General features: G+C 52.1%; 1 protein-coding gene and 2 long non-coding RNA genes across 10 annotated transcripts in view; 1 reads left to right on the top strand and 2 right to left on the bottom strand.

Annotated features, from left to right (window-relative positions):
- The window catches only part of PACSIN2 (protein kinase C and casein kinase substrate in neurons 2), a 133,470-nt gene extending 121,609 nt beyond the window's left edge, over positions 1-11,861 (bottom strand). For 4 of the 7 annotated variants that reach the window (XM_045083749.1, XM_045083754.1, XM_045083753.1 and 1 more), the window contains exon 1: positions 11,722-11,861. The gene's annotated coding sequence lies outside the window, so the exon portion shown is untranslated. The remainder of the gene's footprint in view (positions 1-11,721) is intronic. The other 3 variants (XM_045083752.1, XM_045083750.1, XM_045083751.1) reach the window with 2 other exon arrangements.
- A 2,838-nt stretch (positions 11,862-14,699) lies between these two features.
- Positions 14,700-22,296, bottom strand: LOC106003661. Its single transcript, XR_001176283.2, has 3 exons — positions 22,210-22,296; positions 21,711-21,799; positions 14,700-16,217 (listed from the first exon to the last, which is right to left on the bottom strand). It is a non-coding gene; the product is annotated as an uncharacterized LOC106003661 (long non-coding RNA).
- Positions 19,894-24,502, top strand: LOC101690627. 2 transcript variants are annotated; one of them, XR_006607786.1, is made up of 3 exons: positions 19,894-20,311; positions 20,591-23,264; positions 24,257-24,502. It is a non-coding gene; the product is annotated as an uncharacterized LOC101690627 (long non-coding RNA). The 2 variants fall into 2 exon arrangements; XR_006607787.1 differs by having other exon boundaries at positions 19,913-21,358; positions 21,608-23,264.
- The last annotated feature ends 1,534 nt before the right edge of the window (positions 24,503-26,036 follow it).

Genomic DNA, 26,036 nt, shown 5'->3' with positions numbered 1-26,036 from the left:
TGTCCTTCCCAATACACACACTGTAAACGAGGAAAAGAAGAGAACAAGTTCAAAGAGATGCTGTGCTTCCGAGTATCAGGACCACTGGGCTGACGAAGAAATGCAACCACAAACACTTACAGCCTTGGGAATGTCGAACATGAGCTTGGGTGATTATAAACACAGTAGAAAGGCTTTTTCAAAGACTGTTTCTCGCTTATGAAAAGAAAGCATCTAAGTAAAATGATATCCAGAAACCCAGAAAGGAAATGTGACTCATTTGAGAAAACCTCACTAAAGTTTCTTATCTCACAGACACTTGGAAGTTCTAGAGGCCAAGGCATGTTAACAAGAAAGAGTCCCTCAATACTTTCACCCATAAATATCAGAAAAATAAACCCAGAGCAACAGAGGAGGCATTCAAACCCTCTAAGGTGCTCATATCCTTTAATCCAGGATTTCTATTTCTGAGAATTTATTCCCAGGAACTAATCTAATCACACAAATGAAGAAAGGAAAATAAACCTGTAAACTACAAATTCATCTACAACAGTAAAAAAAGTTGGAAATTACCTAAAATGGCCAGCAATAGGGAAATGGTTTAATCTCATTACATCCACAGGATTATGCAATCACTAAAGGTCTTATTAAAGGCAACAGTAAAAACCCAGAAAATATCTTATAAAATATTTAAGTGGATCTCAACAATACAATCCTAACAGCGAAACAGTGAAAAAGAAGCAGGCACGTGTGGTCAACGCTGGCTTCAGAGCCACTGTTCTGACAACCTGAACGACCTTGGACTAGGCACACTATCTCACTACCTACAGAGTCCCTGCACTCCAACTAGTAACCTCAGAGGTACACAGAGGAAATGCACCTCCTGCCTCTTCTGAAGCCTGGAACAAAGCAGGCAGCTAATGGGTGGCAGCTACTCCTTCTAAGGTACATTAAAAACCTCTCTATGCATGTGGAAGGTAAAACAAAAAAGAGTTCTTTATTCATTTTTTTTTTTAAGATTTTATTTATTTAACAGAGAGAGAGTGCACAAGTAGGCAGAGAGACAGGCACAGGGGTGGGGGGTGAGGGGGAAGGGGTGGAGGGCAGGGGAGGGGGCGCGGGAAGCAGGCTTCCTGGTGAACAGAGAGCCTGACAGGGCACTTGATCCCAGGACCCTGAGATCATGACCTGAGCCAAAGGCAGAGGCTTAACCCACTAAGCCACCCAGGCGCCCCAAGAGCCTTTATTCAGAAAATTCTATGCTGCACCTTCAATATTTAAAAGAACTTAAAAAAAAAAAATTAAAGAACTAAAAGACAAGAATGGGAGGAAAAGCCTTCCGACAATTACCACAAGCATAAAACAACCATCTGCTCTAATTTACCTCAACAACTGATCTTCAATTGATACCACAATGTCAACAAAATGTGAAGATCTTTCACAATTTTACATAGTGCAAAATGAATGCTCTACAGAAACATAATTTCTTCTCTTTCAAATCGCTGCTTTTGAACAGCTTATGACACCTTTCAAAATACAGCTAGTGGAAGGTAAGGAAAGGGCACAACTAAGCAGGGAGCTCTGGCCTCCCCAGGCATGCTGTGCCCCCTGCTCCCAGTCGGCAGCGGGACAGGACAGGCGCCGCAGAGACGATGGACAGGTGGACGACAGCCGCCGCCCTGGCCACACACCTAACAGCTGGGCTGTGGAGAAGCCTCTCCCTTTTCTGCCCTTATCTGCCCGCTGTGTAAACTGCTGCAAACTTTCAGGTTATCTTAACCAAGTTAGTGGCAGGCAGAGATCCTATCTTAGAAGACCACATAACTTTCCTCTTTTCTGTTTCTGAGGGGTGGGGAGGGAAGATTATCGTTTAAGGTTTATTTTCATATGAGGGTGAGTGACTCAGAATCCACTTATTCAAGGAAGCAAGATAAGTGGCAAGAGCGTGGCTTCAGGGGTGCCTGGCTGGCTCAGCTGGTAGAGCATGCACCGCTTGATCTCAGGGTCGTGAGTTCAAGCCCCAGGTTGGGCATAGAGTTTACTTTAAAAAAAAAAAAAAGAATGTGGCTTCAGAGTCCAGTGGAAGGCCGCCTCTCGACCTTCTCCGTGGAAGGTCATCGCATGACGGTGCCCTAGGAAGGTCATGTATCTCAGAACTTTCACTTACTTACGTGTAAAATGGAGTTAATGCTATCTTGCTCCAAGAATGAAATGAGCAGGAATGTAAAGCTTCTTATATGATCCCTCAGAAACCCCAGAACCCAGGGGCTTGACCCAGATGGTGACCCCCCAGCCCTGACTGACCCCCACTGTCACAGGCCTCCTCACTGGCACCCGCCCAGACTCAGCTGATGATGCATTAGCTGGTGCGGATGTCACAGGTGCCACCTTAATTAAAACACTGTCACCACCAAGCTAAACAGCATCCCGGCAGGCCAGCTCCAGCCTCCAGCAACCAGTCAGCTACAAAACCCAGTAATAAGGGCCTCAGAGGTCCGTGCCGGGAGCACAGCCTGCTCTGTGGCTCCTCTGAAGACCACAACTCACAGACTTGGCACACTCAGTTGGCGACAACATAATTGAGTACAATGGAACACATAGTTTAAAATATGAACATGTTGGGCTCCTGGGTGGCTCAGTCGTTAAGAGTCTGCCTTTGGGGCGCCTGGGTGGCTCAGTGGGTTAAGCCGCTGCCTTCGGCTCAGGTCATGATCTCAGGGTCCTGGGATCGAGGCCCACATCAGGCTCTCTGCTCAGCAGGGAGTCTGCTTCCCTCTCTCTCTCTCTCTGCCTGCCTCTCCGCCTACTTGTGATCTCTGTCAAATAAATAAATAAAATCTTTAAAAAAAAAAAAAGAGTCTGCCTTTGGCTTGGGCCTTGATCCCAGGGTCATGGGATCAAGCCCCACACTGGGCTCCCTCCTCGGCGGGAGGCCTGCTTCTCCCTCTCCCACTCCCCCTGTTTGTTTCCCTCTGTGTGTCTCTCTGTCAAATAAATAAATAAACTTAAAATATATATATATGAAAATGTTCACAAACCATGGTCTGGGCATCACTTAAAAATTTCATTCAATTGATGGGGCGCCTGGGTGGCTCAGTGGATTGGGCCGCTGCCTTCGGCTCAGGTCATGATCTCAGGGTCCTGGGATCCAGTCCCGCATCGGGCTCTCTGCTTGGCAGGGAGCCTGCTTCCCTCTCTCTCTCTCTCTCTGCCTGCCTCTCCATCTACTTGTGATTTCTCTCTGTCAAATAAATAAATAAATCTTTAAAAAAAAAAAAAAAAAAAAAAAAAAATTTCATTCAATTGAATAGGAAACTTCAAAACAGTAGGCGCAGTTCATTCTGTCTGTTAAAGACTGCAGGCAGGCGCCAGCCAGGGCCCCGTACCTGGGCTCCCTGGAAGCCCAAATTAGGGTGGAGGTCCTTGTGGGGTCCTGGCCAGCTGGTCTCAGGCAAAACCACCAACCCTCCAGTCCCTCCTCTTCTCCTGTGAGCAAGAAAGAAGGGAGCCAACCAAAAGGGCTGGAAACAAAATGCAAGCTATGGGAAAGTTCTGGTGAACTGCAAATGCAACCAAGCCGTTTTTATATACATTTATTTCCATTCTCAAATCAGGTTATTACTTACATACTATTTCTAAAGTAAAAGGGTAATGGTGCAGTCTGGGAAACGAGGAGAAACTTTCCACAGTTCTGCAGCCTTAACTACCATCACTGTCTGCATTCAGCTATCTTGAGCATGTGACCCGTGCACACGACCTGACAACTCACCTTCTCAAGTCCTGACATTTCTCACCACCTTGGCGTGAGCCATCACCACCCTCACGCGCCTCCAGTCACAGGATTTCTCCAACCTAGAACATTCAACTTGGCCACAGAATCGCCAACCCAGAAGGAGCAAGGCTTCAGCGAGGCTGGGGTGCCCTCACGACCCGGAGGCGATAGGACCAGCCTAGGCCCTCAAACCAACAGGAAGGCAGATGCAGAAAGGTGGCAAGAAGGCCTGGCAAGTGCCAGGATGGGAGGGAGGGGACTCCATGCAGGGCCGGTGGCCTCGCCCACATCAACAACCCTGCCATCACACTTATGACCCAGAGTCACCAAAGCAAGGTCCTCAGCTGGAGGATGAGGAGGCTGTCAACATCCCAGTTCTGAAGATGCTGAAGCATGTGGCCAAGGAAGGGCCACCCTGTTACCTAGTGGTAGAAGCGAACTCCAGCCCGGGCTGTGGGACTCTGAAACCATGTTACCTCCTACACCTTACTGCAATATGACCTTCCTTCTGGCAGTGAAAGTTACCTCCTGACTGCATGGATCTGTGACCAAAGACCACACGGGAAGGGCAGCAGAACCCAGGAACCACCGTGTTACCAATGAAAAACACAAACGCAGGCAAAGACACTGAGGCAAAACTGCTGCCAGTCCCACTCTGGAAGCCCCTCTCATTGGAGAGCCACTGCTTCCTGGAAACTTCAGTGGTACTCTCCGAGCCTCCAGGGACACTGGCGATTGTTAAAATGAGCCACCAGGATCACCCCTTGCCGACTGCATCCCTCACCTCTCAACGGAGGTTTCCTCTCTGTGCAGAGACACAGATACCTGCTGTGTCCGCCCTGAAACAGCCCCCATCGGACTCCGAACCAGGCATGCGAGGCAGGTTCCAGCCTGAAGCCTGCACCCAGCCTCCCCTCCTTCCACCTCAAGTGGCTCATCTCACACTAAGCCACTCGCGCCCCCACATTCTTCACAGCTCTGCACCTCTGCCTGCCATTCTCCTTCCAGGCATCACCAGCTCCAGAGACACCTGCCTGAAGGTCAGCTCTCTGCAGTGTTCTAGGGCAGTCAGACCCTCCCACTTCTGTCCCCTCCCTCCATTTTGTACACAGGCCCATCTGCTACTGTCGCAATGAAATGTGATGGCTTCCAGGTCCACCTCCTGACTGAGCTGCCAATACAGAGCCCAAGAGTCGCCTTCATCTTGGGATCCCAGATCCCAAGGCCCTGGGGGCAGGGCCAGGTGCACTGCACACACAGCAGCCAGGACGCCGCCCCTCCTTGGGCCCACCTTGCCCATGTCCCCAAACACAGCCCCAGGAGGGAAAGTAAAATAAAAAAACAAGCACTTCGGGGCGCCTGAGTGGCTCAGTGGGTTGAGCCACTGCCTTCGGCTCAGGTCATGATCTCAGGGTCCTGGGATCGAGTCCCGCATCAGGCTCTCTGCTCGGCGGGGAGCCTGCTTTCTCCTCTCTCTCTCTCTGCCTGCCTCTCTCCCTACTTGTGATCTCTCTCTGTCAAATAAATAAATAAAATCTTTAAAAAAAAAAAACAAACAAACAAACAAGCACTTCGACACAGCAGACAATGGAGTTTCCAAGTGACAGCCCTGCCACTCTATCAATATCTAAATCACAGACAGGTAGCCCCTGGAAGAGAAGGGCCAACCTATGGATGCAAGTCTCCTGGTCAGAGTGAGGGCTTATAAAGACCAGCAGAGCTAATGAAGGAGACATTACGGTAGATCACATGTTTAACCAGACACTGTCCCTGCAAGGTGGCTGCAGCCTGGCGCTTACCCTTCGTCATGGGCCTTGCCCTCCAACAGCATCATTTCCTGACCAGGCTTCTACTTTTGGTAACTTCCAAATGCTCAGAATTCACTTCTGCCTTCAGCCTCCACCAATTCCTCTCTCTGGGGAGCAACGCATTTAAGGAAGCTGACACGTGGCATCGGGCTTTCGGTTCAGTATCAGGGAGACCATGTGTGTCTGCCTCGTTCTTGTGGGTATCCTAAAGAAATGCATCATGAAACAAACAAATCACCTGTTTCCATGTCTGGACAATGAATAACATAACAGGAAGACAGGAGACAGGACCACACAGAGACTCATACCACATTTGAGTGATACCTACTGTATACCATCCTATACTTCCATATCTGAGTATTCAAATCATCTTTACTATGAAGATTCTTTTCATGAGTAATAAATCACCTAACATCTGTGAGTCTTTAAAATTCCGTGTTCTTTTGGATACATAAGCTCTTTACATAACTAAGACCCTGTGCTGTTAATAAACTAAAAAAAAAATCAGTCCCTTCCATATTCAGAATCTGCCCAGAAGGCCACAAGAAGCCACTGCTGGGTAGTCATCATCATTGCCACAACCCACACCCGACTCCAAGCCCACCCAGCAGCTCACAGGCTGGGAGTCTCTTCTGCAAGTACATATTTGGATGGAACAAGTCAAACATTTGGAGTTTTCACTTAACATTTATTTCACAAGTGTTTCAACTGCTAAGCAACTGAGAAGCAATCATTTCAATGTGTACTTTAATCAATAAACGTTAAACAAGTCTGCTCAAAACACCAAAGTCCTACAAATGTGAACCCTATGAAAAATATGGCAAGAAAAAATAACAAAAACAAAATAAGTGTCTTTTTGACAGTCAGGCAGAAAGGTGTTTAGTGATCCAAATTCAGACCAAGAAATAGTCCTTTCAGCAGATGAGCAAAGAGTTTCCTCTGTAAGTGACACATTCTGGGATATTTACACAGCCAAACAAAACTCGTAATGACAACCACCAAGGAAGCAAAACCTAATGGAAAAACCCCAAGCTGGCAACCAGGTGTCCCAGTTCTGGTCCCACTACAAGCCTCTCACCGGGGGATCCTACCAGAGTGGTGGCCAGTCCTGTATCCCTTTCTTCATCACAAGAAGGAATATCCATCACCACCCACGCCACTCAGAAATGTTTTAAGGACAAAAAAGACAAGAGGTGAAAAAGCTTTGGAATGTGTCCTCTATAAACACAAGTTACATTATTATTAGCTCAAAGATGACCGAGAAAATAAGATTATAGAATATCATCGGTGAGAGGGAGCTTAGAGATGGGGTGATCCCAGAGTCCTAAATCTGGCCCTGGCCTCTGAAACTGCATGCTTTCTGGAAAGGAGGCCACAATTTTTATCAGATTCTCAAAAGGTTAAGAACCTCTCGGCCCCTCATCCTACAAATATAAAAACTGAGACCCAGGGCACCCGGGTGGCTCAGTGTGGCTGTCTGCTCAGCAGGGAGCCTGCTTCCCCCTCTCTCTCTGCCTGCTTGTCATCTTTCTCTCTGTCAAATAAATAACTAAAGTCTTTAAAACAAACAAACTGAGACCCTAAGAATGTGACTGTTCTAGGCCTCAAGGTTAGTGAGAGGAAGGCTGGCCCAGGGCTCCTCCTCTCCAACCATGCTCCGCCCACCCCACCATACCAAATTTCTAGGGAGGACAAAAGTCACACAAATCTCAAACGGCCACAGAGTGTGTTACACAAGTCGTGGCACGTGTGGTTGCTAAAGTCATAGCAAAGTTTCTATCCTCAGTCTTCTCAAGGCTTCCTGCTGAGGTCTTTGCTGGTTGAGACAGCTTTTCCTTCATTTCTGTAACCCCTTCTCTACCTAGTTTGGTGCCTGCAGCCAAGAAACACTCCTATAGTTTTGATATGGACATTTTTTAAAAGAAATTAAATACACATTAATGTATGTCAAATATTTCTCAATTAAAAAATAAAGATGGGGGGCACCTGGGTGTCTCAGTTGGTTAAGTATCTGCCCTAGGCTCAGGTCATTTGGGGGGTCCTGGGATTAAGCCCTGTGTGAGGCTCTCTGCTCAGTGGAGAGCCTGCTTTTCCCTCTCCTGTTCCCCCTGCTTGTGTTCTCTCCCTCTCTCTAGTAAATAAAATCTTTTAAAAAATAAAAAAATTAAGACTTTGGGGCACCTGGCTGGCTCAGTCAGTGGAGCATGTGACTCTTAATCTTGGGGTTGTGAGCTTGAGCCCCACACTGGGGGGGTAGAGATTACTTAAAAACAAATTCTTGGGAAGCCTGGGTGACTCAGTTGTTAAGTGTCTGCCTTTGGCTCAGGTCATGGTCCCAGGGTCCTGGGATCAAGCCTGGCATCCAACTCCCTGCTCAGTGGGACGCCTACTTCTCCTTCTCCCACTCCCCCTGCTTATGTTCTTGCTGTCTCTCTCTGTCAAACAAATAAAATCTTTTTTAAAAAATAAATAAATAAAATAAAATCTTTAAGGAGCACCCGGGTGGCCCAGTCAGTTAAGCATCCAATTCTTGACCTCAGCTTAGGTATTGATCTCAGGGTTGTGAGTTTGAGTCCTGTGTGGGGCTCCACACTGGGTGTGGAGATTACTTTAAAAAGAAAGAACGAGGGGTGTCTGGGAGGCTCAGTGGGTTAAAGCCTCTGTGTTCAGCTCAGGTCATGATCTCAATCCTGGGATCGAGCCCCGCATTGGGCTCTCTGCGCAGCAGGGAGCCTGCTTCCCAGTCTCTCTCCGCCTGCCTCTCTGCCTACTTGTGATCTCTGTCAAATAAATAAAAACTTAAAAAAATAAAAATAAAAAGAACGAAAAAATAAATTAATTAATTAAGGGTGCCTCAGTGGCTCAGTCAGTTGAGTGTCTGACTCTTGGTTTTTTTTTTTTTAAAGATTTTATTTATTTATTTATTTTATAGAAACAAGTAGGCAGAGAGGCAGGCAGAGAGAGAGGAGGAAGTAGGCTCCCTGCCGAGCAAAGAGCCCGATGATGCAGGGCTCGATCTCAGGACCCTGGGATCGTGACCTGAGCCGAAGGCAAAGGCTTTAACCCACTGAGCCACCCAGGCGCCCCTGACTCTTGGTTTTGGCTCTGGTCATGATCTCGGGGTCCTGGGATAGAGCCCTGCATCAGGTTCAGTGCTCAGCACCAAGTCTGCTTGGGATTCTCTCCCTCTCCCTCTCTCTCTGCCCTGCCCTACCCTATGCGCCCTCAGCACCACTACCCACACACGCACACTCTGCCTCTAAAATAAGCAAATAAATTTTTTAAAATAATTAAAAACAAAATGAAGATTTTATTCTAGGAAATAAAAAAATGGATTACATGGTGCTATTTTACCAAACAAACATAAATGTGCAATCATGGGAACAAAAAGAAATCAATACATAAAGAAAGGAGACTGTTGTTGTTTTATGTGCTTTTAATCAAACTACCAACCCGTGTGGTCTTAGATGGCCAGTGCTTCTAACAGTTATCTTTGGAACTGCACGTATGCCAAGAATGTTGCATGGCACAGAATGCTTCTCAGTATACTTCGAGAATTCCTCTTTTAAGACTGTCTCCAGTCAGCAGACAGAACATAATCATCTGAATACTAAGTATTTGAAGGAATCCTACACAGCCATCCCAGACACCAGCACTGGGACCCATCCGGGGTCGGGTTTCAGGCACTAGATGCGTTCAGGTATGTGAAGGATCATTGCCAGGGCCATAAAGAAAGGTCTCTACCTGTGGAATGTACACTGACTTCATAACTGAGGCATGGCCGTGCTGTTCTCAGGTGTGGCAGTTCCAAACAACCTAATTGGGGAAAAAACTGAGCCAGCACTACGGCTCACATGAATGTGGTCATTACCCCATAATCTACAGGGTGGCCTCCGCAAAGCGGCCATGACAATCTGATGACAGATAAGGCAGGCACGAGTCAGCTGCAAGGTTCAGGTGAGGGTGGCCAGAAAGCCCTTGGTAAATGCTACCCAATCTCTAAAGACAAGGCACCATTACTATTATTAAGGAATCTATGAAATCTTTTTGATATTCCGTAACATCCTGGAACCAGGTGATGACCCTGTCACAAGCAGGAAGCCTGAGCATCATGGCCTTAACTCGGTCTACAAGTTTCAAGTGAATTCAAGTGAAAGTCTACAACTTTCAAGTGAATAGGGAAGAAAATGAAAAGGTGAAGGACAAATGCCCCTCAGCTCCCACCCCAGGAATGGTCTGGCTATCAGAGATCTGTTTAGGCATCCGGGACTAAGGAAAGACAACCTTATCTCTCAGCCTATGTCTGAAACCCAGACAAGGCTTTTTACATATGCATACTTTTAGGTTATTTAAATATTATGACCTCTCATATATTTAAGACTGAGAGAAATAAAGTTCCAGTGCCCAAACAGCATGAGCTGTTTCCATTCCAATGAGTTCTTATTCTTCTCTGACAAAGTGAAGCAAGAGTGCAGACCTAATCACGCTTCTATCCCTCTGGGTTATGTTACTTTCCCAAGTAATAAATACATCAGCCTATACCGGCCAGTTTCTTTAAAGCTTGAAGACAATTGTCAAAAGAAAATCACACACCACAGAAAAGTTTTTGATGTGGCCTCGTATCTTAACTAGCATAACCTCACCCAGGAGATTGATTGCCGAGCTCCAGAATTAAGTTAAAATGCACACAGATGAGTATCCCATGTGAATCAAGAGAAACCCAAGTTGCACTGGCTCCTGTTCAATGCCTCTATGCGGAGGCTGCAACCAGGCTTGTGAATCAAGTGGAGTAAGAACATTTGGGGCCAGAACGGGAGGGCTGGCATTCAACAGCCCCCACCTGGTTGGTTTCCTGGCCCTGGGCGCCAAACTGGCAATCCCAGGAGGATTAAAAGAGAATTTCAGCATCCAACTGCGGAGGGAGGAACTGCAGAGCAGGGAAGGAAGCTGTGAGCTCACTGACAGCAGCTCAGGTTTGAATTCCTTTAGCAGTTCTCTTGATTTTCATCAGGACAGCCAGGGAGTGTTTGGTAAACAGTGTGATGAGTAGCCGTGGAGACTCTGGGCAGCCTACCCTTTCACCACAAAAAAACACAGGACAGCTGCGGCAGAGAAGGCTCCGGAATGATGACACACACCCCACCTTGAAGGCCGCCTTCCCCTGGGCATCCAACTGGACAGCAGCATCGTCAGAGGCTAGAGCTGCGCGGGGGGTGGGGGGAGGGGTGCAAGGAGGCGCACAACCTGCTCTCCCGACCAAGTCCGTCCGAAAGGGAAATCGCCCTTCTCTGGTGGAGCCAAAAGCCCAACGGACCAGTGAGATCAGAGGACAGAAATCGCTACTTCTCCAGCCCGGAGCCCTCCGATGACCCGGCAGGCTCGGAAACCCCAGAAGGGAGAAGGCGCTCACGGTTCCAAGAATCGGTGACTGTGGGAAACCCCGAGGGCGGAGCGGGCGAACAGCCCCAGCCTCTCCTGCCAGTGCCCCCGGCCCTAGGGGCTGCTCACAAGGCAGGCCTCGCCGCCCACCCCCGTGGAGCCAGCAGAGGCACGCGGAGGGTGGAAAGGAAGCGAAGGAAGGCCGGTCGTCGAAGGGCCCTCATAAGCTCATCCGCGTCCGCGTCCCGCCTGCCCCCGCCACCCGTCGGACCCGGCCCTGCCCTCCAACTGGCGCTCACCAGCCACCCCGGGGCTCCGGCGCCGCTCCCGCAGCCGCCCTCGGCTCCCGCGGGTCCCGCAGCGCACCTCGGCGCCCCTCGGCCCCGCGGGCTCCCCGCAGCGCGCTCGCGGCTCCTCCCCGAGCCGCCCCGCAGCCGCCCACCTGCCCCTGGGCGGCAGCTCCCAGCCCGCGGGCGCCGCCGCCGCACTCCGCTCGCCCGCGACCCCCGCCCGAGAACTCGCCCGCGGGCGCCCGGAGCCCCGCGCCGAGCCCGCGCCGGCGGCGCCCACCCGCCCTGCGGCGCCCGCCGCGGCCCCCGCGCACGCCCCCTCCCACGGCGACAGGAAGTCCGCGCGCCGGCCGCGCGGCCGCAGAGGCTTCCCCCCGGCGCGGAGCGCGGAGCGCGGCCCCGGCGCGGCGGCCTGACAGGGCGCGGGCCCCGCCGCCCGCCCGCGGCCCCGCGTCCGCCCGCGGCGCCCCAACCGTCGCGGCGCGCCCCTCACCTCGGCCGCCGCTCTCCTCCCGGCTCGCCGCTCACCCCGCTCCGGCCGCGACGGCGTCTCCGGGTCCGGCTGCCGCCCTCGCTCCGGCCGCGCTCCTCAGCCCTGCCCTGCCCCGCCGCGGCCGCAGCTGCCGCCAGCCACCAGCGCTCCGCCCCCGCCGCGCCCGCTGTGCTCGTCCCATTGGCTGCTGGGCGCCGGGCCCCGCCCCACGGCCCCTCCGGCAGCCCAGATTGGACCAGGGCCCCAGGAGGCGGCCCGCCCCCTGCTGCACCGAAGGACCGCCCCCGGGCGCCATTGGCGGCGACTCCCGTCCATCAAAGGGGGAGTGCCTACTTAAGCAAGAGCTAGGGTACGGGGTCACCGTCCCGGGGTCGCTCCCGAGCTGTGCTTCGCGGGGTCGTTCACCGGGGCTAGAGCCCTGTGGCTCTGCTGAAACCCAGGCGCGGGGAGCGCGGGAAGGCAGCGCCACACCTGACTGGGAGTTCGGGAAGTTTCCTCCCCAGGGGCGCTCAGGGATGCCAGTGTCAACCCGGCTTCCTCAGATTCCCGCCACAAGTGCAGATCGCTCCTGAGCCGCTTAGTTTAAGTCGGACAGAGAGAGAGAGTGCGTTCGTATGTGTGTGGACGGAGCCGCGGGGAGTGCGTGCGTGTGTGTGTGTGTGTGTGTGTGTTTGTGTGGACGGAGCCGCAGAGAGTGCGTGTGAGAGTGTGTGTGGACCGTGCAGTCAGGGAGAGCGGCCCGGGCACTGCACAATGGAACACTTTATTTCTAGTTCTCACCAGACCTTGCCTGCTGGGGTGTCAGCCCCATTCCACAGACAGAGAGAATAAAGACTAAAACTGCTGACCTTCATGACGCACTTCCCCCAGCGCTTTCCAAGCACTGCTTCCCGGGGTCCTCCTGGAGAGTGCGAAAAGGCTACACCCAAGGGAGGGTCTGCAGCCAGCGCCCCAGCAACTTGCTGGAGTAAATGGCTGGAGTAAAGAGAGTAAGTGGCAGAGCCAGAATTAGAAACCAGGTCCCCCCCCAACCCATGCGTGGGCTGGTTCCAACTGGAGAATAATCAGGAGGACGGTGCAGCAACCTGGGAAAGTGCTTCAGCTAAAATGGTCAAAGGGAAAGCAGGACACAAAATGGTGGGGACTGTATGATTCCAGCACCTATGGATAGGAACTGAGAGAGACCACAAAGAAATAGAGTGGTTTTTCACTTTCCAAATTGTTTGGAAAGTAGCATTGCGCCTACAATCACTGCTGGAGGTTTCTGAACGGGTGCTGGCCAGTGGCGCGGGCCTCCAGCCTCCTGCTCTTCCCCATCCGCCTGTCAGTCCTTGCCCTCATCCCCTTCCCCTGTACACCCGCGCTCACACACGTCCCCCTTCACACCAAGCGCTGGTGAGGCTGGAAGGGGTTTCCGCAGACCAGACACCACAGGGAGACGGCGAGCCTGGCACTGGCCAGCAACAAGACACCCCCTGAGCCTTTCTGAACCTCCTAGCCCCAGAGGCCACTTCCTACCACGTGACCCAGGCAGCGCTCCACCATCTACACATTGGCCCCTTTCCTGTCTCTTTCTTTCCTTCTTAATGTTACAGGATTTTTGTCCTCTTGGTGCCCGTGGTTCTTGGTCACGCCGCTTTGAGGAATGAAGAGGTAGATTCCAGAAGAAGAGAGGTGGACATCAAACCAAAGTTTACTGAGTGATAGGACAAAGCTCCCGGAGAGCGAGGGCACCTGGGAGGGCTGCCCCTGGAGTTTCTAAGTTTGGGAGTTTTACAAGATCTTTTGCAGAACTGTCTTAAATAACCAGGCTGTGCTGGGTCGGGCCAATCAGGGCTTTGGTCATGTATCTGTCTACCTCATAGGTTTGTGGCCATGAGCTGACGGGCTTCTGTGGCTGACATTGGGGGGCTTGGGTTTTAACTGCCCCTTGCCCGTGACGGTGACAAATGCTTTGTGGTTAATTGTCTTATTTGAGGACATTTTGCAGAAGTCATTTCTGCAAGGCTGGAAAGCAGAATGTTAGTGCAAGGCCTGTCTAGGCTGCAGAACAGGATGTTACTGCTGTTTTATTTTGGCTGTCCTGACATCGTATTTTCTTGTTGAGGACCCTGAACTTGGCTGCGTGACTACTTCTAACATTAGGGCAAACCCAAGAAAATTCCTCTCCTTTTCTTGCACCTAGCCATCTGACACTGTCGCTAAAACGCTTTGAGTCCTCCTTCCGTCCCAACTGCTGATCGGGTATTTTTCCAAAGAGAATTCCCCTCTGCCAGCTTGGATCTCCACAAACATTTCACAAGATTGTATTCAGCCTTCTCCTTCAGTCATATTCAAACTGGCCTGGAGCCCAAACCGGCCTCCACCCCTTCCCCACTGAGGAGCCTTGGGCAGGTCACTGTATAACCCGTGCCTCTCTGTCCCAATCTGTGACAGGGAGGTAATAACAGAGCCCATCTCACACAGCTGTGGTCAGGGGTAAGGCGGACAAAAAAAGTAGAAGTGTGGAGAGCGGCTCTGGGCGTACAGGTGTGAGTGCTCAGTATCTGAGCGGCTAACATGGGGTCATGCTTTGTCAACTGCCCTTTTGTCTCCTCCTCCCCATACAACGTGCTCAGTACCTGGGTCTGGGACCAAGGCTGACTCAATCCTTTATTAACCATTTCCAACTAAGCAGCCTGGATAAACACACAACCCAAGTCCACATGTAATTTTGTGGAGATCAAAACATTCTCAAAAACAAACAAAAAAAAACAGATATAATTGCATTGCTGGTAAAATTGTCTTTCTTACACAGTGGTATATGTTCCTCGTTCAAGGACAAAAATCAAAATCTGTGGGATGCTTGGGTGGCTCAGTTGGTTAAGTGTCTGCCTTCAGCTTGGGTCACGATCCCAGGGTCCTGGGATGGGGTCCAGCATTTGGCTCCTTGCTCAGTGGGGCGCCTGCTTCTCCCTCTATGTGCCACTCCCCCTGCTTATGCACTCTCTCTCTCTCTTTCTCTGACAAATAAAATCTTAAAAAAACAAAAACAAAAACAAAATTTGCTACAGACATTTACTCTATAAATAAATCCCAGTGTTTAGAATGTGCGGGGCAGGGCAGGGGGCAGCCGGCAGTTCAGGGAGGGATGGGCGTGGGTCCTGCTGCTTCTGCTCCTGAGAAGACCCAACAAAGACACAGAGTCTAGAAGAGCCTCCCCATCAAGAGACAGCAGTGATCCTCACGAACCAGAAATCCTCCAATTGGAGGGCAACAATATTGAAGGCAGTGGTATTTAACAGAGCCAAAGGGAATGGAAATTCAGTAGAGCAAAGGCCCAGAGGCAAGAAATCATGCTCTCCAGGAAGAGAGGAGGGCTCTGCTTGGCCAGAGCCTTGTAAGCACGAGTGAAAATAAGGTAGGGAAAGCAGCTAAGCTGCAAATAGCTGTGGGTGCCATTACTTTGCCATTCCAGGTCTCTGTTTTCCCAACTGTAAAATGGGGATAACCATAGAAATCAAGTGCTTAGGGAAACCTCAAGGATTCATGAGATCATACCTGCTCTGAGGACGGATCCTGGCACGACAGGCAGTTGCTGAATGTGTCCGAGGACCACTCCCTGATCCTCATTTTGTAAGAGTGCCTCAGGATAGACTTAACTCTTAAACATTTTTAAGTGTGATCAAATAAGCCAGATGCAGGAACACGTACTCTGCATCACCCATTAATATTCTAGAGACTGCAAAGTGTTAACTGTTACGATTAGAGGAGCCCGTTTCTGGATTTACCTCAGAATGAAGTTCTTCCCTGCCAAGTTGTAGAAAGATCTGGATTCCTTACAAATGTGTCATTGATTAGGAGGCAATTATCCTAGCCTTTCTTGCTTGGCTTTGCTTCATTCCATTCTGGCCTGTGCACGTCTATTCACGTAACACTACGCCATCAAGTACACAGCTGTACTTAAGAGGGTCACATTCAGCTCAGCGCTGCTGGGTAGGACACTCAGGCCTGGGACCAGCTCCCACCCAAAGTCAGCAGGATGTGGTCACATCAACGGGACAGCATTTCCCACTGTGGGCATCTCCAGGAGCACCCCATTTTCCCCAAGTTCCTTAATTGGTTCTTATGCCTCATATGGCTTGAAAGCACTATTCCTGAAGGAGTCTTTATACTTTTACTAAGTGCCAAGGCTCCTGGTTGGGGGGGAGGGGTCAGTGTTACAGTGTTGCCATTTGTGCCAATGTGGAACAAGTGGCAACAAGGAAACCAATACATGAAAGTGAATGTTTTAAAACTTTGAAGGAAGGACTTAATACCCAGACTTCATGTGATACATTGTATAAAGTATTTTCTACCCTCTGATGAACATATAGACTCACTCCCACAATCCCTCTTTGAGTTCCTGCCCTTTGGGAGGACGAGAAGGTCCTGGATGTCAACAGTGATTCCATTCTGAATGCAGAGTATCTTCTTCCCTTTGGTGGGCTCCTGGATCAGCTAAATCGAAGGGCATCCTGTGATTGGGAAACGAGATCTTGTTTTATCTTGTTTTACAATGTTACCATATGCAACCACTTCTGTGATTCCAGATTTCCTTGATAGAAAATAAAATTGCATACCAAAGCTAATTTTTTTAAAAACATTGCAGCGATCTCAAAATGTGCATTCATCCAAAAAAAAGAAAAAGTGACTTTCCCCTTGCTGATTCAGTTTATAACAGATGAATGTTATAAACTTGAACTTATAAAAGAAGTTGTACACCATAATTAAATCATAAAATAAATGTATATCTGTCAAACACTGCTACTGATCCCATGTAAGATTTCATGCGGAGTGCCACCGATAAAGACACAAAGAACTTGAAGATAGTGGGGAGCCTCCAGGGCTGCTCCTGGCCACCAGACCAGCTGTTGCAAAAGGACCTGCGTCTGTACCTGATGTGTTCAGTTGTCATCTGTTAAATACTTGGTGGGGGTGGGGGGAGTTTCTGCCTCAGGGGCAGACATGCCTCACCTGGGGTGAGGGTGGGGGACTTCCTGGTGGAATGATCTCGGCCCAGGATTGTATGTGGTAATACACCCCGTCGAGGCAGGAGTACAGGAAGCAGGCATTGGAAGTCAGGCTCCCATGGGCACCACGGGGCTAATATTTACCCAAATCCCATTCACTGCTTGGTGTCAGAAGAAAGGAGAAGGAGAGGCCTAAGGGACCTGGGCTCTTGAATCTTTTGCTGAAAAGACTTTTTCCCCCAGCAATTAGGAAAGCCTAGGACTCAGTCACAGGCTCAGAGGTTCCTCATTCTTTCCATTTTGTTTTGCTTTGCTTTTGTTTGAAAAGACTTCATTGTTTTTTTTAGCATACAGCTTCGGGCAAGTCCCCTTACTTCTCAGCCTCAATATCCCCATCCAGACAGGGGAGCGATGGCTCACCCCTACCTAAAAGGATGGCCATTGAGGAATTAAATGCAGTAATGGATGAAAGATCCTTCCCATGGTGCCCAGCACAAGGTGGGTACCAGCTCGACCGATGCTGCTATTGCCATCGTGCACCTGCTTGCCAGATCCACCTCCTGGTTTGCAAAGGGAAGGAGGAGCAGGTGAGGGCCTGGCAGACCACAATGGACAGGTGAGCTCCTTCTCCCTTGCCCTCACTCCCTGGCCCAAGAGCCGCAGAGCCAAAGGGTGCTGCTCTGGAGAGTAGACATCGTTTCAGAGGATGGGGCCTTGCTCTCGGGTTATCACCCACGGAGGAATGCGGGCACCCCCTCTCTCTCCCAGGCCGCCCCTCCCTCTGCCCGCATTCCCACTCCCACGGCCCTCTGCTCCTCCCAGGCTTCACTCCTGCCTCCGCCTCATCTCCCTATCCCCTGCTTCTCCCTCCGTGGGAGGGTCCAACCAAGTCTGAGAACAACGCATCAGAACCCACCCACCAATCCAAACGGCCCCACTGGGGGGTGGAAAGGTGCAGGAGGCCAGGACCCTCCATATCAAGTTCAAGCAATTCCTCTGCCTGGTGGCCCACCCAGGCCAGCCACTTTCTCTTCTCTCTGGGTTTGAGAGGCAGAGGAGAGATCCAAGCCAGAGGCTGCCAAGGTCAGTACGAATGGTTTTGAATCAACTGAACCAGAGCCGCCGATGCCATGTGGCAGAGCCTCAGAAGTGTCTATGACTAAGGAATATTCCTTTTCTTCTCCATATGTGTGAATGATGGACGATAGATCAGAATAAGCAGCCAGCAGTCTAATAGGCACGGGGAGCAATGGTCTCCCATTAGCAGCACAGGGCGGGCGGTGGGGCAGGGAAGAAATTGGCAGAAAGACACTGGGGAGAGCATTTGAGACCAGAGAGTGTCAAAGCCAGGAGGCCCCAAAGGACGGCCAGTGAGTCCTACCCTCCTTCTAAGGTGAGGAAGCAGAGGCCCAGGGAAGACAGATGAGTTGCCCAGGTTTTCCAGTCATCAGTGCTAGAGGTCCTTCTCAAATTGGGGCTTCTGGTTCCTTCTCCAATGTTCTTTCCCCACACCAATCCTATCTCTCCCTCTAACACAGCAGACACATCATACCAACTGAGGCATGAACGAAAAACACACATTCCCCACTTTGCAGCACCTCCTGCTGGATGGAGGACCAGGATCCAGAGGGGTCCAAGGAAATATTTGGGAGTCCCGGGCAGGTCCTGAGAAAAGCAAAGTTTGAGCAGATCCTTGAAGATGATAAGCAGGCCTTGGCAGGACCCGCTTCAGGGGCAGCTCACGGGGGCAGTGGGAATGAGAGGCTGCTGGCCTGAGTCGAGTGCAGGCAGATTCGTACAGGCTGTGGGCAAATAACCCTCCCCAGGGTTCAAGACCAAGGTCAGGGGTGGCTGGCCAGGGCTGAATCCAGCACCCTGCCAAGCACACGCTCCCAGTAGCTCCCGTGTTCTAAGCATCTGGGGCCTGGCTGCTCCTGCGTGGCCTGGAGTGCAGGAAAGCAGGGCTGAGGCCCCCTCTCCACCGTACCTCTGGCAGGCTCCAAACACGCCCTTCCTGTTGTGACAGCTCTGTTCTCTGTGCAACTGGTTCCAGCCTGCGGCTGGGGTTTCAGATTGCGCTCACTGAGGCCGACCCGAGTATCACATGGGTCCACGGAGAGCCCGTCCGCCTACCTGCCCACCAGGCCAGGTCTGGGTTAATTATAGGTCATGCCATTCCCGCCGTGTGTCCACAGTGGCTCCCAGAGCCAGGCCCTTCCTGGGACCAGGTCTTGGGGGAAAGCCCCCACTCCTTCATTCATGGGTCCATCGGCCTACAATGAGCTCCTACTGGGGCAGATCTTGGGCTGGGCACCCAGGGAGTCTCCAAGGGCTCCGGTGGCCCTGGCTTCTCCCAGCCCCCAATAATAATCATGGCTATCACCCAAGCCCTTTCCATGGTGACAGGCCCCATGAGGTTGCTTTGTATGTAGCAGCTCCGAACCATCCCACTTTGTGCTTGGGGAAACGGAGGTTCAAGAGGTAGTGACTTGTCCAAGGTCACCCAGCTCTTGTGTGGCTCCCAAAGCACGCCTTTCACACTCTCCCAGACCATGTGGAGTCTCCCAGAAGAGAGAGCACAGGGAGAGCAGGGCTGTGTCCCTGGTCTGGGGGCCTCCCTGAGCATGGGCTTGGAGCCCTGCCAGATGTCGGAGGCTGCTTCTGGGCATTTGCTCTGTGGTGCTCCCTCCAGAACTTTCCTGCTGTGGCTCCTGAGCCTGGAAAGTCAAGGGCAGTCAGAGGAGGGGGCAGGCACTGCATCCGAAAATGGCCTCCAGCCTCCAGGACATGGTGTTTTCACTGGGCATCAGGAAGGGGCAGAATTTCAGCAGGTGGAGGGGGGAACGGAAGAGCACGCCAGCGCCAGGCTGTGGGCACAGCCTGAACTGCGGTCAAGACAGTGTGGGGGCCCCCGGGGGGGCACGAACGGCTGGAAAGGGGCTGCCTGGAGGTGCACCTGTATTTGTAGATGGGAAAGCCACTCCAGGCCAAGCGGTAAGCAGGGCTGCATGCCGGTGGGGAGCTGAGGCTCCGGAGATCCTCTCAAACTAAGGGGACCGCTGGGTGGCTGTTGGCTGAAATTTTCCATTTGTCCTTCTGTTTGTTCCTTTTCTTTCTCAAAGACTTTCTGTTTGGGCTCCCTTGCCCCGAGACATGAGACACAGCACCCTCCTGGCCGGAAGTGAGTGTTATGTCACCCGGACACACCCCTCAGTTTTTGTGGCTGTGACTCAGCCGTCACCGTCACCGTGCCCAGCACTCAGCCAGCCCCAAGTTCACCCTCCCTTGGCACCTGTCCGCAGCCTGGCTCCACCCGGCCGCTCCTCCCCGAAGCAGGTGGGTGGGACCTGGAAACTGCCTGCCCAGGGGCCGGCCCGTGGGAACGGAGGCGGGGCCCAGCCACAAAGACCGTGGTCATCGCCATGGAGGAGAGCCGGAGAGCAACCCCCTGGACGGTGGGGATGACTGTCACCCTCACGTCACCACACACACTGAGCAAACAAGGAAGTGGACCCCGAGAGGCAAAGGAGCTGAGAGCCCCCGGCAAGCGGCAAGCGAGGGGACCGGGATTCTCCCAAGGACTCGGACTCCACAGCCAGGTTTGGAAGTTGGGGCTGCTGAGCACCAGCTACATACTGGACACCCTTGGGGGCACTGGGGAGGCTGCGGTGTGAGAGGAGCCCCTGACCTCTCAGGGCAGACCTGTGATGAGAGAGAGGACCCTTCCCCAATTCAGCCAGGGAGCAGAGAATCCACTTCTGGGACCCTGGAGTGTAGCCCATCCTCTCCCTGCTGGCCAGGACCCAGGCACATGCTGGCACATGCACGCTGCTGGCCGCCCTCTCCCTGTCCTGAAATGGCTCTTTCCTCTTTTCCAGAAGCACCAGATCAAAATTCTAGATTTTGCTGAGGGGATTCCTAGAGGCTCAGAGGGAGAAAGGCCCTCCGTACAAGCCGCCTGCTCCAGCCTTCTCCGTGCTGCCTCCTCTCCACCACACCCTGGGGAATTGTACTCTCCCTGGGACAGGAGGCTCACTACCTCATAAGATGAGACTATTCCAGAATAGGCAATGCTAACAGAAAAGCCCTCCCTGAGTGAAACTACCTTCTACCTCCTCACTCCTTCTGCCCTCTGAGACAACCCCCACGACATATCCCATTACCTGTGACCCCTCTTCACCTCACAGCCCTTCGAATACTTGTGTTATCCTTCGATCTTCTCTTCTTAGGAGTACAGTTCCTCAGATTTTAAACCATTCCTCAGACACTGTTCTGGCTTGTCGGCCCCAACACCTGCCACTCTCGCACCGTCCAAAACTGCTTCACTAGGTGACCACTGAAGACATGCAGGACAGAATGTCACCCTGATCTCACGTTCTGCCTCATGACAGCCTGGGGACGGATGGCAAAGGCCTGGGCAAGAGGAGCTGTATGGGTGGAGGGTGAGGACAGTCACAAGTGAGCAGACCCCTGAGTGTCCTCCGGTCAGTCATCCAATTGTCATTCATCCAGTTCCTGCTATTGCCAAGCCAATGCCAACTGGAGGCTGGGGTGGCGACCAGCACTTTGAGGCAGACGGAAGGCTCATCAGGAAAGGATCGTCAGGAAAGCTTCTCTAAGAGGAGAGGGTCAGGCTGCTCCAAATGGTAAGATGGAGCCAGCCCACAACAAACAAGAAGAAGAGAATTCCAGGTAGAGGGGACAACCAGTGCAAAGGCCCTGAGGCACTTAGAGGCTGCTGTGGCTCCAGCAAAATGAATAGGCGCAGAACGGAGAGGGTGATGGGAGATGAGGCCAGAGAGGCGAGGAGTTGGAGTTTCTTCTAAGTGCTGGGGGCCATTCCTTTGGAGGGCATTAGGTCTCAGACGTGATCTGACTTATGCTTTACATTTTAGGAGAAAGGAGAGACCAGTGTAGAAAGAGCTATCAGTAAGGACTTCACGGAAGAGTCAGTAAAACCTTTCACCATGGAATTAAAGATAAGTCATCATCTCTTACCAGCAGCGACAAATGCATTCCTTTCGTGTAGTTTGTCTCAAGAAGACCCACGCGTGTCCTGTAACTCCGGGAAAAGATGCTCCACATCGCTGGTCATCAGGGAAATGCAAATCAGAGTCAGAGGGGGATGCCACTTCACATCCCCAAGGACACTGCCGGTGGGAATGCAAAACAGCACAAACCGGCTTTGCAAAAAGGCTTATTCACCTGTGATCTAGGGATTCTGCTAGATACCCACCCCTGAGAAACAAAAACATTGGTGCATGCAAAGAGTGTGTGCAAATACCCAGAACAACGTTACTCGCACAGCTAAGGAGCCAGAACGATTCACAAGCCCTCAGCTGCGTGTTGGGTAAACACCACACGCTCTCTGCCCCCGCACGCTGGGATACCATTCAGTGGGAAAAAGGCACAAGAGGCTAGCATGTGCTCTGACCTCAAAAACATGATGCTAAGTGAAAGAAGCTAGACACGAAGACACACAGAGGGTAGAACTTACACAAAAAGTCCAAAAGAGACCCATTTGTAGAAACAGAAAGTAGGTGAGCGGTTGTCCATGGTCGGGAGTAGGAATGGGGAGTTACTGCAAGCAGGCACAGGGGATTGGGGTGGGGCGGAGATGTTCTAAAATTGGCCTGTGGTGACGGTTGCACAACTCTGTGCATTTGCCAAAAAATCACTGAATGGTACACTGAAAAGGAGTGTTGGTGGTGTGTACATCACACCCTGACACAACAGTTCAAGGAAGTGATTCTCCTCCAGCCCCCACCAGATTTTATGCTCTACAATGGCAGGGATGGGCCCATCTTTCTTAGCAAAAGGTACCCCAGCACCCGGAGCAGCTAGGTACACGGTGAGGACCCAGTAAATCTGGCAGAATGAATGAACGAAGCCATTAAAATGATCATCTTTAGTTGGGCGTGTGGCCCCTTGGAAGCTCCCTGCCTTTCTTCTCCCCCTCATCTCCTACAGGAAAGACTCAGCTACGCGGCTCATCCACGTCCTCCCTGCCGTGCTGCGACCGTGCACTCCCAGGTTGTGAAGGCCCAGGACACCCCCAGGTCTCAGCTCCGTGACCCCAGGCAGCGTTCACTCCTGGCCTGGCAGAGATGCCGCACCTTGCCTGCTCCTGTGGGCTAGCCTGGGACGGCTGACCTTTGCCTTCAGGCCACCTGCTGGGGGCAGCCATCCTGTGTCTATGCTGATGGCCCTCAGTTCTGTGTCACAGTCCAACCTCAGCCCCTCAGCTACCAATGGGACAGCCCACTGGCATGTCCCCAAGACTCAAGTTTGATGTCTCTAAAACAGAAGGTCCTCCTTGCCCTGAGCCCTGCTCCCCTACAGAGCCCCTGCCATGAAGGAACCTTCCGGAAACACAGGCACCCTCCCTGACACCTCTCTCCCACTTCCTCACTCATTCCTCCCCTCCCCACACCAAGTCCGGCCGATGCTACTTCTAAGCATCTCTTTTCTCCCCAGGTACTGCCTTCCACCATCTAGATGACAGTTCTCTGAGCTGCTCTCCTTGCTGGGACCAGAACAACCTTCTTGGAGGTTAGGATGCTGTTGGTTGGAAGCCTCAGGAGCCACATCTCGATAGCTCAGGCTAACAGCACAGAGAGGAAGGAGACCGGGGTGTTTTGTGCAATGGAAGGAAAGCACTGGTCGGGACTAGGGAGAGAAAGTCACAGGGCCACCCCAGACCTCAGCCTTCAAAGCTCATGGTCCTTCTCTCAAGGGGCCTCCACCTCGGCCACTCAGCCTCGCAGTCCCTCTGCTCGGGTTTCCACTGGGCCAGCTTGGTTGAGGGGCCCACTTGGAGCATCAGAGCACTTTCCAGACCCACCAGAGAAATCACGTGGGCCTAGCGCAGCTCCCAGGCCTCCCCTGATCCCAAGCATCCGTCTTGACGCAACCCGGACGGCTGGCGTCCCCCACCCTCAGCTCCCCCAGGCCCTTCATGGCGTCTCCCGGAGCAGCCTCGGTGTCCACCCTCCAAGTCACAGCATTTCTCCCTGGCCTTGGTGCTGCTCCTTTCTCTGCTCTCTCCCCTGGAGGAGGAACCACGCAGAGCAAGGACCTGCCCATCTCGTTCACGGCTGCACCCCAGCGCCCCTCACACAACAGCTGCCCCTCCAGCACGGGGTGGCTCGGTGGGAAAGCAGGGAGCTCTGCTTGCTAGGGAGAGGCTCCTGTCTGGGACACCCTTGTACGAACAAGAGTTTGCCTGCAATTCAGCTTTCCTATGGATTTATTTTCATTCTCATTCTGAAAGCTCTGATTTTGTTTTTAAAGATTTTATTTATTCATTTGACAGAGAGAGCACAGGCAGGGGGAGTGGCAGACAGAGGGAGAGGGAGAAGCAGGCTCCCCCGCTGAGCAGGATGCCCAATGCAGGACTTGATCCCAGGACCCTGGGATCGTGACCTGAGCCGAAGGTGGATGTTTAACTGGCGGAGCCACCCAGGCGCCCCCTGAAAGCTCTGATTTTGTTTTAACTAGCCCAGGACTCAGTAAGCCGTGCCCCTCTCACTTTTCCCTTACAGAGAATTGTGACACAGAAGCAGTGTTTTCTCACGGCCACAACAGACACGGACCGTGATGGACAGCTGACCCTGAACAATGCGGGGTTTGGGGGAGCTGACACCCCCCCTCCTGCCGGGCAGTTGAAAATTCACCTACACCTTTTGACTCTCCAAAAACTTAACTACTAAGAGCCTACCATTGACGGGGAGTCTTACCACTAACAAAAACAAGCTGATGAATAAATCCTATACATTCTGTGTATTATACACTGCAGCCTTACAATATTGTAAAGTAGAAAGAAGAAAATGCTATCAAGAAAATTGTAAGAGAAAACACATTTACGGTACTGTACTGCTGGAGAAAACCCACCTGTAACTGGACCCGCACACTTCGAACCCACGTTGTTCAAGAGTCCACTGTACTTGACTCCACTTGATTTTCGTGTTTACTTAACTCTGTACTTTCAAGGCTCAAACCCCTTTCTCACATACGCCCCCTGCTGGGCAACTGGGAATTGCTCCAGGCTCCGAAGCTCTCCCTCCCAGGTGTGCAGAAGCCACTCCCCCAACCCCCACCTGCCACCTCCCCACCCTGGGTTCACCTCCTCAGCTCTCCCCTGCCGTGCTTTCCCCCAGCCTCTTCCCACCTCGATCATCCTCTGAACCACCCCCCAGACCCACATCTCAAGAACAATAAGCTTGTCACTCCTCAAAAACATTCAATGGCTCCCTAGCGTCTTTGGAACTGATCCAAATCCTTTAGCCTGGCCTCCAATATCCTTCATGATATGGCCCTGAACCATCTTTCTGAAACTATGCCTCCCTATTCCCCTGCTTTCCATGCAGTTTCCACTCATTCTTTAAAGGGCAGCTCAAGCCGCTCCTCCTCCAGGAAGCCACCCCAGATCACCATGACTGGAACGTGTGCTGTCCAAGCCACTTCTCTAGCCCTGAGGCTATGCTGCCTTTTTCATGGCTGCATACGCCTTGTCTTTACAAGAACCAGCCTGTGAACTCCTTGAGAGTCTTAAAACAAAAGATGTAGCAAACACGTTAACCGCTGGTGATCTGGCACTTTCGTGGCCATTCCCTTCCCTTCTTCCTGACGGCCACGTGAGGCAGGCGGGCACAGGTTATCAGCCCCCGCACCCCCAACCCCGGCAGATGGGCAAACAGCTCAGAGAAGCTACGTGACCGCTCACAGTCACACGGCGAGCAAGCAGGAGGGCCCGGAGAGAGCTGGTTCCTCCGCTGTCCGGCTCGGTCCTTGCCCCAGTACCCCCAGCAGTCTCCCAAACCTTATCTATGGAGAGTGACGGCCAATATTTGTCGATTATAATCTTTCATTTCTGTCCCTGGTTACAGTCCTGCTGCCACAGTGACCCGGTGTTTCTTTGTCGAAACAGCCCCTGCAGCAGACGGCCCCCGGGGCTGGAAAGAGCGGGAAGGCGGACCCACTGGCCCGGTCCCAGGGGAGCCCTTGCTCGTCACGCGCTGTGTGACCTTGGGAAGCTCCCTCACCCCGTGAGGGACCATGCAGCATCGTGGGGCTCTCTGATTAGATGCTGGGATATTTTTTCTTATTTTTATTATTTAGTAGGCCTTTAAGGCTTTGTGGGAAAACAGCCTGTAAGCTAAGTAACGACTCGGCTGCCTCCCCCCACAGGAGGGGGGGCGCGGAGTTCCTGTGCGGAGGAGCCCAAGGCCAGCGAGCCCCTCGCCCGTTCTTCCTTCCCCACTCACCACCAGCGGCACCGAGAGAAATGGGTTTACTTGTTCCCCAAGGTTAAACAGGGCCTCT

The sequence above is a fragment of the Mustela putorius genome, unplaced genomic scaffold (assembly GCF_011764305.1).
Source record: "Mustela putorius furo isolate JIRA1106 unplaced genomic scaffold, ASM1176430v1.1 tig00000738_pilon_pilon_pilon, whole genome shotgun sequence".
In the NCBI taxonomy this organism is placed as follows: domain Eukaryota; kingdom Metazoa; phylum Chordata; class Mammalia; order Carnivora; family Mustelidae; genus Mustela; species Mustela putorius.
This window is presented reverse-complemented; position numbering and strand designations above follow the sequence as displayed.